The 12,639-nt window shown below is 38.0% G+C and overlaps 1 protein-coding gene across 5 annotated transcripts in view; it reads right to left on the bottom strand.

The window, feature by feature from the left end:
* Window positions 1-12,639, bottom strand: part of CHRM3 (cholinergic receptor muscarinic 3) — a 3,548,735-nt gene that overhangs the window by 559,989 nt on the left and 2,976,107 nt on the right. Inside the window, exon 13 of one of the 5 annotated variants that reach the window (XR_006363162.1) lies at window positions 7,050-7,195. The exons of the other annotated variants lie outside the window; for them this stretch is intronic. The gene's annotated coding sequence lies outside the window, so the exon portion shown is untranslated. Of the gene's footprint in view, window positions 1-7,049; window positions 7,196-12,639 lie in introns of those variants that run through there. 5 annotated transcript variants of the gene reach the window in all.

The raw sequence follows: 12,639 nt of genomic DNA, 5'->3' as shown, positions 1-12,639 counted from the left end.
TCAGTGTCTACAACTAAACTGGAAAAGACTAAGGGTATTCTGTTTTTGAGGGAAGGTGTAAATCAGCCTCTACTCCTACTTACCAGTATCGGATGAGTGTCTTTATCCAACTCTTGGTCATAACATCTCTGCTGTTCAGAGAAAACTTGGGTATTATCATTCATTCCTCTACTTTCAGGGGACTTAGATGGTGACTTATTGTTGTGATAGTACTGCAGTTTAGTAGTGTCCCTCACAGTAGCTCCCTTTGTATAGTTTGGTTGGTCAACATTTTCAGCAGGAGGTTGGCCTTTGTGCTTTATTCAGCTTTGACAACCTTCTCAGTTGTTTGGTCACTATGGGCAAAGCCAGTTGGGAATGGAACATTGTACACTTTGATGAGGTTGACTAGCTTCCAGCAGCTTGGCCTAGGAATTCAATGAGGTAGTGTTACCATTGTTATATTCTAGTAAAGGGGAGACATTCTTTGACAGTATCCTTTCTGGTTCCTGCTTAATTTGTTGCCTGCCAGTGTAGAGCTATAAGATGTAATTCATAGCCCAAATCTAGAGCCATTTACTTTTTCTTGGAAAGAATGTGGCTACAGTCATCACAGTTCAGTGGCATACCTGAGGATGTGGATACTGCTACAGATTATGAAGCTCATATAGCACTTGCTTTAGACCATCCTCTGCTGAATCTTCAGTAGGTGTCCCTTACTACAGCTGGATATTTGTTCCCAGGACTTTCTTGCTTCACTTTAAATTAGGATAATTAATACTTTCCTCTGTGAGACTGAACATAAGACACATTAAACAAAGTTCAGGGCCCTGGTCCACATGGCTACGCAGTCTGGCTTCTTCCATGGCTTCATATATTTCATTGCAGTTCCTATAAGATAGAAGGTAGTTGTGATATTTTTTTCAGCGAACTAATACACTTATTTTTCAGTATAACCATGACAGAATGAACTTGGAGGGACAGAGGAATGTGCACTTCCTAAAAGTATACTACCTGATAAAGTGTTCTTGATGCTGCTGAACTGACTCAGGTAACCGGAGCTATGGTCAATCTCCCTGGCGTCAGAGAGGGAAAAGCTGGAAGTGGACACCTCTTGGTGACTGAAAATTGCATTCTCTTCTGCCATTTGATCATCAGCTCACCGGCCTTTGTTGCAGTGAAAATCTGCCCCCGGAGTTTGCTTTACATTATTGTTTTTCAGTCATCAGCTCTGTAACCATTTGACTGTTGTCCTCTCTTCTTGATGTGTTATGGTCTCAGTTATGACTCTGGAATTCAGTCCTGTTTTGATAAGACTGTATTTCAGGACTGAAATTTCTGTGCTCTCATCTGATGAGCTCCTCTGACTTCTTCCATCAGTGGGACTTACTGTTTGGGATTCAACCCAACCATAGGAACAATCAGCATGGCTCTTTAATGTCAAATATGTCAGGTATCATCTTACTGTATCAGCTGACCTCTGAAAAGACCTGCTATGATGGGTTGAAAATTCTGTAATCCTGTATTACTTGTGGGTAGGTTAGTATCCCATCTAATTAGCCTCATGTGTTGGAGACCATTATAAGTCAAGCAATTATACTCTAGTGTATATAAAAGGGGACATTAAATTATAACTGTTACTTCATGATTTTCTGTAAGGTACTCATTAGTGGTGGGGGAAAACAAGCAGATGAAAGGGAGAAACTTCCTTATTTAGCTCACAAAACACATCATAGTGTGTCTTATTACAGTTGATAGGTTGTCCTTTTGTGAAGGAGCGTCTGAAAGAAAATCATGGTAAATTCGAACTGGTGGAAAGGCAGGAGTTAACCATGTTACTCATGGGGGTGGCTGATGGGGGATATTCTGTAGATCAGGACCTGGGGACCCAAGTTGATAGCAATCTCTCATTTGACAACCACGTGGCCAAAGTGGTTAGAAAAACATTTTATATAGCCCACCTAATCATGAAGGGATTCACATCTAGATCAGGGGAGGTCATCGTGCCTCTTTACTCATCCCTCATCAGGCCCATAATTGAGTACAATGCCCCTTTTGGGATGTACCTTACCATACACCTGCAGCAACTGGAAAGACCCCAAAAGTACCTCACCAAGAGGATCAAAGGGCTCAAACAGATGCCATATGCTGCCCGGTTAAAGAAACTCCAGCTCTACTCAGTGGCATACCGCCTGCTCCGAGGCGATCTGTGCCTGACGTACAAAGCCATGTCCAACCCGGAATTAATGGACATGCTGCACCTCAGAAAATCCAAATCCCATCGAGCTATGCGCTTGAGAGACTTGAACCTCAGCACTGAAATAAATAGGACATGCTGGAGGGACAGATTCATAACCCAGAGGCTCCCTTCACTCTGGAATAAAATCCAAGTCCAGGTTAGGCAGAGTCCCTCATTGACTCTCTTCAAGAGGAATCTTGATGAGTGGATGGGAGATCATAGGTTTACCCCGGGTATCACTTCTGTGTCACTGTTAGACAGAGGCACAGTATACTAACCTCGAAAAAGGGCATAGCAAAATAAATTTAAAATGGGTGGCGAAAGCCAAACACACTCTGGCTAGGCTTATAAATGCCCTAGTGCAGATAGCCTAGTATGAACCTATGAACCTATTAACCTATAATCTCATAAATTATGAACATATAAAGATGAAGCCAAACATATGACGTATCTGTTATTTTTCCAACAATGAATCTGCAAATCTATAAAACTTATTAAACAGATGGGGATACAGCCTTCTTAACCACCATCATCATCATTATTTTCATCAGTACTCGGTTGCACATTTTTTTTATTTTTAACATGGGGTCAGGGAATCTCATTGTTTCATTAGTGCTGACTTTGTAATTTTTGATTCAACTCCACTATCCTTTTTACTAGAAGGAAGCATATCTGACTTGTTTGCTTACCACTGTTGTCCGTGATCTTGTAGCTGTCTCTTTTTGTGAAGTAAGTGTTATCAACTATAAGGCCATTTGCCCCAGCAGTGATGTTTCATGCAATCCTCATAGTGGGTTATTTCATTCCCAGCATGAGCACTCAGTTCACCCATTATTAAGAGCAGCTCTCTTTGTCCCAGTTTATGAAGGAAGTCTTGCAACTACTGCCTGAATGCCCTCTTTTCCTCAGCATCACAGACATATTGTGGACTGTGTGCTGAGACCATGAAGGCTGTTTCATCTTTACACTGGCATTTAATTACCACAAGTCTGTTACTGATTCTGATGACATCCCTCCCTGTCTTCAGGAGGCTCTTCCCTTATTCTCACACTCTCTGTCCTTCTCAGTAGCAAACAGTGTTTCCCAGCACAAGAACATTTGCTGTGCTACCCTTCTACCTGTACATACTTGATATCCAGTCACTCTCTTAGCTCCATGCCTCCCACATCCATAGCACATCCTGTTAATGAATACACACATTCACTGTTGCAATACTCAGTTCATGCTGGCAAGTTATTTGGCATTTCATCCACCTTTTAACCAGGTAAACCAAATGAGACAATTGGAGTCCAGCCTACGGCTGTCAAGCATAGCAGGCACACAATGGCCAGCGGGGGGCATGTAGGTTACTCATTAACATGGCTTTCTCACATAGATTAGAGTAGGCTGGAACCCTTTTAACTCCAGGAAATACCCATGATTTGTTTGTTTACAATAATCTACTTGACTAATCACCTACAGCTGCACGGTATGTGGTCAGTGATTTTTTTAGTAGTTGCTGTGTACCACAGTTAATGCCTAAGATGGTTAGTACATATCACTCTTCTCCCAAAAGGCACCTTAAAGAGCTTGTGTTGTTGCTCATGACATTAGCATAGCTAGAGCTGGGCAAAACTGGCAACTGCCTCAGGTGCAAAGTGTAAGAGGGTGCGATCTAATTGGCCATCCATAATCCCAATTGCTCTTACTGCAATACTGGCTTGTAAAAGCAGGTATTGTATTTGTGCTCACTTGTAGCCCTCCATGTGTGGTCTAAAGTATAGCAACTGCTTGCTTCATTGTAGTAAACAGGTTGCTACAGTTTTAATGGAAATAAATAAGAAAGAAAACAACTTTTTTTAAGTAAAACCTGAGTGTTGTTATGCTACATGTGGGATATAAACTGCAGCAAGCATTTTTTTGTATTAAACACTTTAAAAGAGAAACGTTTTTCTTTTATTATTATTATTATTATTATTATTATTATTATTTATTTATTTATTTATTTTACTGTAAAGTAAGGAATGATGGTTCAGGGCAGGGCACAGAAATAGGACCTAAATTGCTGGGGGAGAAGGTTGGGGGGTGTCCTGTATCTAGCCACCTGGCTGCTGTGCCAGTAAAAGGAACAGACATTTTGTTTTGATCTTCACTTGAAGAGCTTTGGAGTGGGGGGGGGGGGGTAATGCAGATTGAGTACTGTCTGCATAACTGCAGAAATCATCTTGTAAGTAAGTTTTACAGAAGTCCTTTTTTTAAACTAAGAGCTGAGGGGTGGTGCACTGGTTTGTGGGACTGGCACAGGGGAATAGTTGAGTCAGCTGTGCTTCTGGCTCACAACTCATTTAATTTTTGAATGTATTCAGTTGGCAGACCTTTCAAGTTCAGTTGGGAGGGCCAGTTTCAAACTTTCTGTTCTTAAGGCAAAAACACCCATCATGTGTATGGGAGGAATTCTCAACAAAATGTTCATACTATACAGATATGACCTGTGGTCAGGATCACACACTGGACCCAAACTCTGTGAATTGATGGTCTTAATCATTACATCACTGCATGTTCTTCATCAGAGTCAAATTATCAGTTGTAAACCTCACATCCTTTATGATGCAAATTAATCTATTTGTAGAGCTGAGATGCATTACAGAACCTGAAAGAAACATCTGATCCATAATGGGATAAGCTAGAAAACAGTCAGAAGCAGAAGAAAGTGGATTTTGCATGAGAAATATGGAGAAAAAACATGATAAACATATTGGTAAATATTGCAAAATCATAGGCACAGAACAAGAAAAAAAATGGCCCAAACCCTTGTTAAACAATATACATACAGAGTTTTCCCTTTTTGCTAAATAAGATTTCTGGTTAAAAATCTATTTGACATGTTTTCTGCAGATAATCCTCCTTAGAAAACTTCTGACTACAAAGTCTGCAAGTTTTGAGTCTATGGGATAATATGCAATTTTTTTGAGAAGAGCTGGCTGCAGACCATACCAACTGCAATAACACAGTGGGACAGAAGAGCTTATACAGTGGTAACATCGTAAGTTCTAAAGACCTGGCCATGGAAACATTTATTTTTGCCATTTGCTGTAAAAGAGAAAATCATGGATGTTTCAGCAAAAAAGAAACCCGATGAATGTGACTTACTTTCGATACCACTTTTGAAATGAGAGGAAATAGAATGAATGCATTAAGTAGGTTTTATATTCAAATTGTGTCTGGCAAATTGCTGTGATAGTGATGCCTGGTGTAAGAAAAGTACAAATAAAATCTCTAGTGACATGTAAACAGATATGTCACTAGTTGTTGGCACAGTTATGTGACATTGGTAAAACATGATTTCTTCAGCACTCATTAGGAAGTTATTCAAATATCACTGCTGATGGTGTCTGCTAGACTGCTCAGGTAACAGATCATATAAGCCGTTTGAACTGTTGTGTCTCTAGACAAAGCCTGTTCATGAATTAGCATGTAGTCCCCATATCTGACAGGAATGTGTCCCTTTCTGTTTCTTCATAAAATTTATCAATGCACACTTTTTATTGCAGTGACCTGGAAATACCAGTCTACAGTATCAACTGAAAATACTTTCCAATATCTGTAGAAATACAATTTGCACAAGCATTCCTGCATAGCTGATATTTTGTTATTAAAATATGACAGTGTAGCACAAAAGCCCAATGCCCTAATTTCATGTTTTTCTAAACAAATATACCCACAACCTATATCTGTAAAAGTTTTACTTTTAAATGCTAATTTCTGCTAACAATTTCCTATGCTTTGCTATGTAACTGAATGCATAACTTGTATTTAATGTTTTATATATTTTGATACTGTATATGTCTGCTACATCAAACTGTCTTGATACTTTTAATATTGTCTCTATCATATCAAACTATGGGTGGTATTCCTAGTCATTGCGTAAATGTGGTAGAGGCACCCATGACTTTTATGAATGAGCATAGCTAAGGCACAATTCACGAATACCATTTATGGTAGTGCAAAAGCACTAAATGACATGAACTACTTCATCAGTACTTTCAGTAGTTTAAACATGTATGGACTAGCAGTAAATGACAACATTTCCACAGCGATCCATTCAGTAGTTTAACTACATATGCACAAGCACTTAAATGACACCATTTTGTCATCAATCCCTTCAGTATTTTAACCATGTATGCAAAAGCACTCAGATGCCACCAAAATGAAACATATTCCCAGTGATCGCTTCTGTAGTTGGTTCCTTGTGTGCACAAGCACTCAAATCACACCAAAATGAATTATTCAACCGGTGATCCCTTCAGTAGTTTGCCTATGTATGCACAAGCACTAAAATGCAGTAAAACAAACATTTCTTGAAGTGAAGTCAATATGATTGTGCCTCCTTTTAAAAAGTATGGTAGTTCCAGATATTGGTGTAATGGTTACGGTGCTTACCTTTGAAACACAAGGTGCAGGGTTTGATTCTGACATGGGGTAACTGGCTAGGCTTAAAATTGCCCATAAGGGCAGTTAGCCTAGTACTAACCTATGAATTATAATAAATATCCATTTTCCCTTTCCAATCAACTAGTTAATTTGCCACTTAACTCCCATATTCACCATGTAAGTTGGTGCTTACTAGCATAAGTTTAGAGCCTTTACATGTTTGTATGCAAATTAGTCCCTTTTATGTTCATCTGTATGAATCATAGCAATATGCAAATGTACAATATCCTTATCCTCATAACAGCTCTCTCCCTAATGGTTATGCCTTTAGCACTTTACACCTTTTAACATAGAGAGGCATGTTTATCAAAATGTCTCAGTATTTCAGTAATCAGTGTGAATGAACTCTACTAACCTTATTTACATAAGGGCGTAGCATCATTCTTCGCAGATTATTGTAATGACCTTACAAAGGGCAGGACTATGAATACTGCCCTATGTTTCATATTTACCATTCCACATAAATTCTCAACCTGATTCACAGATGGCAAGGATCCAAAGACCAGCCTAAAAACAATTGGAGCAGATTTATTATGCTTTAGTGCACTCTTTGTCATGTTTTGTTACAGATACAAAACACTATCTTAACAAAGAGGAAAAATACAAGTACCAAACCTCTTGTAGTCCCACATCATAAACTACTTCACAATATGTAGTTAGGATAACATTTTAATAGTACATCAAACAATTTTAGAATGACACCTATTTAAAACTGACTTGTGAGTTGGTATACATCTTACCGTGCTTGTTCTTAGACTACATTGTAAAGAATAGTTCAGTCAAATCATATACCATTACAGACACTTTATATTCCTCCTCCAGTCTATGGCATAATGGAACAATTAATGCATAACCATTTTCCCTCGCAATGAAGGTTTAATATCTTTAGTGTTTTAAAGATGCATTTAAAGAAAAATATCACAAACTGCTTTTTCCAGCATCCTTTTTCTCTGCATGTCACGTCTCAGAACTGCCAGCATTTATTTTTTGAGCTGATGACATTGTTATACTTTGTAGCATATAACATTCCAGATTAGCATGAATATGTGATCGCTGAGGCAATATCTGATATTCTTGGAAGTATAAATTACATGGCCATTTCTCTAGTGAAAAGCTATCCAATAGTACTACCTATGAAATCATAATAAGTCTTCTGTGTTGTTTCTCAGGATGAATTACTCTTTCTTACATGAAAGAGAAAGACAGCTGGCAGAAAAGTAAGCAGTGACAAATGTCAAGTTGGGAACGTTAGAGAGATGTAAGAACACCAGCAGTGACATAACTTGATGCTGGATGTATTGGCACTACTATTGCTAACTTGCCAAGGACATCTCTGTTTTAATAGTTTTGACTACAGCACTCAGTGAACAATTAACTGAAAGCATGAACAGGATGCTATATTACATTTCATAATTTCAAAAAAAAAGAAAGGAAATGTTCTCCCACACATGTACATATAACTCACAGTTGTTGTAGCAATTTGATTCCTAAACAACTCACCATGTCAGTTGAAGTAAAAAAAGAATATTATATATTTGTCACATCTGTTCCTGCCAAGGCTCAGATGAACATAAAAGTCATTTACCTTAAGATGAAGAAAGGTGAATACAGTTTTCACCAGAACTATCAGACTAAATATGACTGATATTATTACTATTAAGGACATACTAGGAAAAACGTTTGGAAGGCACTATGAATGACAAGAGACTTGGCAGGGTAGTAACTGCAGTCCATAAATATCCTTCAAGAACCAGAGGTGACAATACTTATAGCACAGACAGTTCAACTATTCCAATCCTGAATACGGTATTACTTATGTATTTAGTCAGTTATTTTTATTGACTGGGTAAGTGAACACATTCTATGTCACTTTCTAGTTATGACCCAGGCCAAGAGGCAAACAACATAAAAATCCATCATAAAAAGACACTAAAGCAACCAACAGGAACATAAGAATCTAAAAGTAAATACAGCACTTGATGTGATTAGAATGTTACCTCTATTGCATAATGTATGTGTGGAGCCTTCAGCTCTTCAGCCTTTCAGAACAGGATCGCTAGAGCTATCTGTTGAATGTGTTGCTCCATGTGCTGGAGCAGTTTAAAAATATAGATCATCAACATTTTTGTAGGAGTGGTTATTTCCTGTATTATCTATGTATTTGCGAAAGGTACTTGATGGTTATTGCAAATAAATAAGCTGAGCAGAGGTGAAGCTAACTGTTTTAGTGCCCACTGTTATCACCTGATCTGGCAAATGCAGCCTATAGCAACAATTTATACCCCATAAAAAAGCTCATATTCTTTTCAACTGCAGCAGGTAGCAAGTAGTTACTACAGTTTGCACCACATGCACAAAGTGCTACAGCATTTAGTTTTGACTGTGAAAGAACAATCAGGATCGGCCAATTGCATTCCCTAACACTTTGCACCTGTGGCTGCCACCTTCATCCAACCTAAGCTAGGCTACTGAAGCCGAGAATATATAGTCTGACACATGAGCTGTGAGATTTAACATTAGCAGTTTTGCTGAATTTACACTAATCTATATTTTGTTTCTCTTTAGGTTTAAATGTAGTAAATATTTAAAACTTAAGGGTCAGTTACCACTACGTTAGATATGATAACAAGAAAATATCATAGCATTACAAGTTCTCTAAGTGCTGTAAAACCTTACAATATTTCTTCTATAGTTTGAAAAGTTTGGTGTCACAATGTGATGTTCTTTGGAGATCATTCTTGGAATAAACTCACTTTGTCATAAAATTTTTCATTTTTAAAACAATACTTAATGCTTCTATCAGTATACAGACTGAATTGGTATGACCTGTGCTCATGCTAGCTGGAATGCTGTCCTACTATTACTGTTGTCAAGTTACTTATAAAACATATATTCATATAGATAAGACAAGAGATACAGTGTGCAGAAGTCATACAACCTATATTATGCTGTCTTGGTACTGGAGTTCAGTGGAAACAAATAACTGTTTATTATCTGATCCTCAGATCATTGGAGCAACTGACACTTCATATTAAGTTTCCTTTTGTCTTTTTTTCTAGCATGGAAAATGACATGATACAACTTTTACAAATGCTTGTAGTACAGGAGCTTAATAAACTGGAGGAAGTGTGTTATAGTAAGGGGGGTGACAGTTACCCCAGGCTGTTATGGGGCATGCTCATCAGTGTAGAAGAGGTGTTTATTTATCTATGTAATCATTTACCAGCAGCATTTCTGATAGTGGCTGCTTATCTGGCATTCAGCCAGCGTTGCCATTATTGTAAAGGTGATGACATATCATCATCACTGGATAAATTGCTAATAATTCTTTAACCTGCATGACTTATCAGATAGGCTGTGTTCAGGTATCAGTTGATAGCTTTTCTACATTGCTGACCATGTTCTCGTCATTTGGCCAGTGTCTGTGCTTTAGGAAGTAAATCAAGATGCTAGTGTAGCTCTTTGCTACAGTTCAAAAATAACCTAGTTTGAGAAAGTTGTCTTTTTGTATCTCAGCTTGGTGAGGAGGGAGGGGCTCTAGGTGGGAGATTTACCTGGGTGGCTGACTTAGCAATAGTTTTGCTTCTAGAAATAGTAACTGGAAGATTATACCAAAGGGTTATGACCAAAAGGGGTGTATAAAACATATTTTGACATCTTCTAACAATCTTCTATCTTCTGACAATCTCTAAAATACATTCCACATATGTACAGAAGCTATTATAGTATCAGAAAGTAACTCAAGTTAATTTAATCCTAATTATCTTAAATGTGTTAGAAATATAAATCCTAGCTAATGTTCATCATTAAGCCTATGGCTTTTAATATGTTTTCTCATATGATTTATCTATATTTGTAACCTAACTGCTTACTTATGTCACTAATTAATGATAATACTTTTTTTGGCTGGCTTGCGTCCCATATATTATACTGATCACTGATTAGTAGCTGAAATATAAATGTCTCCTACATACCTTCAGTAGTAATAAATGATGTGTCCATACAGCTGGCTGATTACGTTTACCAGAACATTTATTACATTTTCTTCAACTCGATTGTAGTTATGATGTAATTAAAACCATACTCAAATATCAAATACTTCTGACAATGTAAGAATTCATGATGCATTCATGTTTAGGATACATATATAGTATTCTTATGACTATTAAGAATTAGATTTTGAGAAATATTGTGCAGACGAGTTAATGGCCTGCATTATTATTTAATAATTTAATGGTTATCTTCCTATACTAAATTGTACTATTCATTGGTCGTGGTTAAATCAAGGTTTCCTACATTTTAACTAAGGAATTGTTGTAACTAATGTGAATTATATAATACATTTTGAAAAAAAGAACTACTGGATTAGTGTAGAAAACAATTTTGATTAGTGAACTACATTGAATTCTTTAATGTTTTGATATACTTATTATACATAAAATCATATTTGTTTTATGGCTATCTGCGTGCACATGATTTTTGAGAAGTTTTAAAAACTGACCCCTGGATTCACGAATCCTCCGTGTAAGACTAAATAAGTCTTACTCGGACACTGCAGTTGAACGGTATGACGTCAGCATGCCATGCATATTCATGAGGGCACGCTGACTCCACTTCAAGTCTAACATGGACCGTGCAGGAAGGCAGGTGTGTCTGACTGCCAAGTAGTCCAAAGGTCCACGGCCCTGCAAGTGTCTGAATTGTGAAATGTCAACACACATGAGCGAGTCCGCTCAAATGTCTACATACACAACACTACACTCCCTCACATTGTAAACCTCCAGTAGAGTTATAAAATGTAAAACTTTTAATTTTTTTCTTATAATTCCCGATATAGCTGCTCGTATTTGTGCGTGTTTGCGTGGGTGTGCCCATTGCTTAGCTGCAGTTAGCAATTTCGACATTGAAGAGCATAATAAGAAATGTTTATGCAAATTAAGCCAAATATCAATAGTGTACTGGTAGAGCCTTCGCACAAAGAAGAGGCATTCACGGTTCGAGTCCCACCACTCCCCTTTCTATTTTATGTTTTAAATTAATATATGAAATAATTCCTGACATATATGAATAAAATTTTACTAAAAAGCATTGAAATGGCTTATGTATCAGTGAACAAAATGTATATATATAAATATAAGAAGGATCTGTATTTATTTATTTATTTATTTGCATTTGGTTTACCAGGATTGTCCATTGGGCCAAGATGGTCCCGTTTTCAATGGAGTCTTGGGGAGAAAAGCTCCAATAACAAGGTTAATAGGTTATACATTAGATTACAAAAATGTACAGATGATGTAGTGCAATGTAGTTGCCCGTAGTTAAGCAGTGCTTTACCCAGTGCAATATAGTTGCCCATAGCTAAGCAGCGCTATACCCAGCGCAATAGGTTTGTGCGGAGCTGCGCACCGTGCTAACCAGCGCACCATAGGGCAACATGGAGCAACATAGAGCAAAGTTGCCTAAACACAGCCACACCCCCTAGCCTGCCTGGACAGTAGTAAAATAAAAAGCAATGACAAGGTTCGAACCTGGAACACTGTGCACCATAATCAAAGTACTGAACCACTAAGCCATGACAGCTTAGGATGAACATCCACTGTTAACATACATATACTTATAAATGGCAGATTAACCATTGCTAAGCAGGTCTGCAGTCAGTCGAGAATTTTCAAAAACGGCCAATCACATAAAAGTGTGGGAAATGTGGCATATTTAAGCTCCATAGGTGGGAATACTCACCCTAACTGATTGTAGCTCCCATCTGCAGTTAGAATGGCTGGTGCTGGAGACGGTACTCACTTTTGAGCGCAACGCTGGGGCATCAAGGAGTCAAAATATATGGTTTGGCTCCTTGTCCACCGTCATGAGTCAAGACTCCTGCAGGGCCAGTTCCAAGGGACGGAGTACAAAGCAGAGGCTTGGAACCGGTTAGCTCATTATCTCACCAGTGC

Source organism: Protopterus annectens, chromosome 1.part2 (assembly GCF_019279795.1).
Source record: "Protopterus annectens isolate FY-2018-M chromosome 1.part2, PAN1.0, whole genome shotgun sequence".
In the NCBI taxonomy this organism is placed as follows: Eukaryota; Metazoa; Chordata; order Ceratodontiformes; family Protopteridae; genus Protopterus; species Protopterus annectens.
Note: the sequence above shows the minus strand (reverse complement) of the source record. Positions and strands in the feature narration are given on the sequence as shown.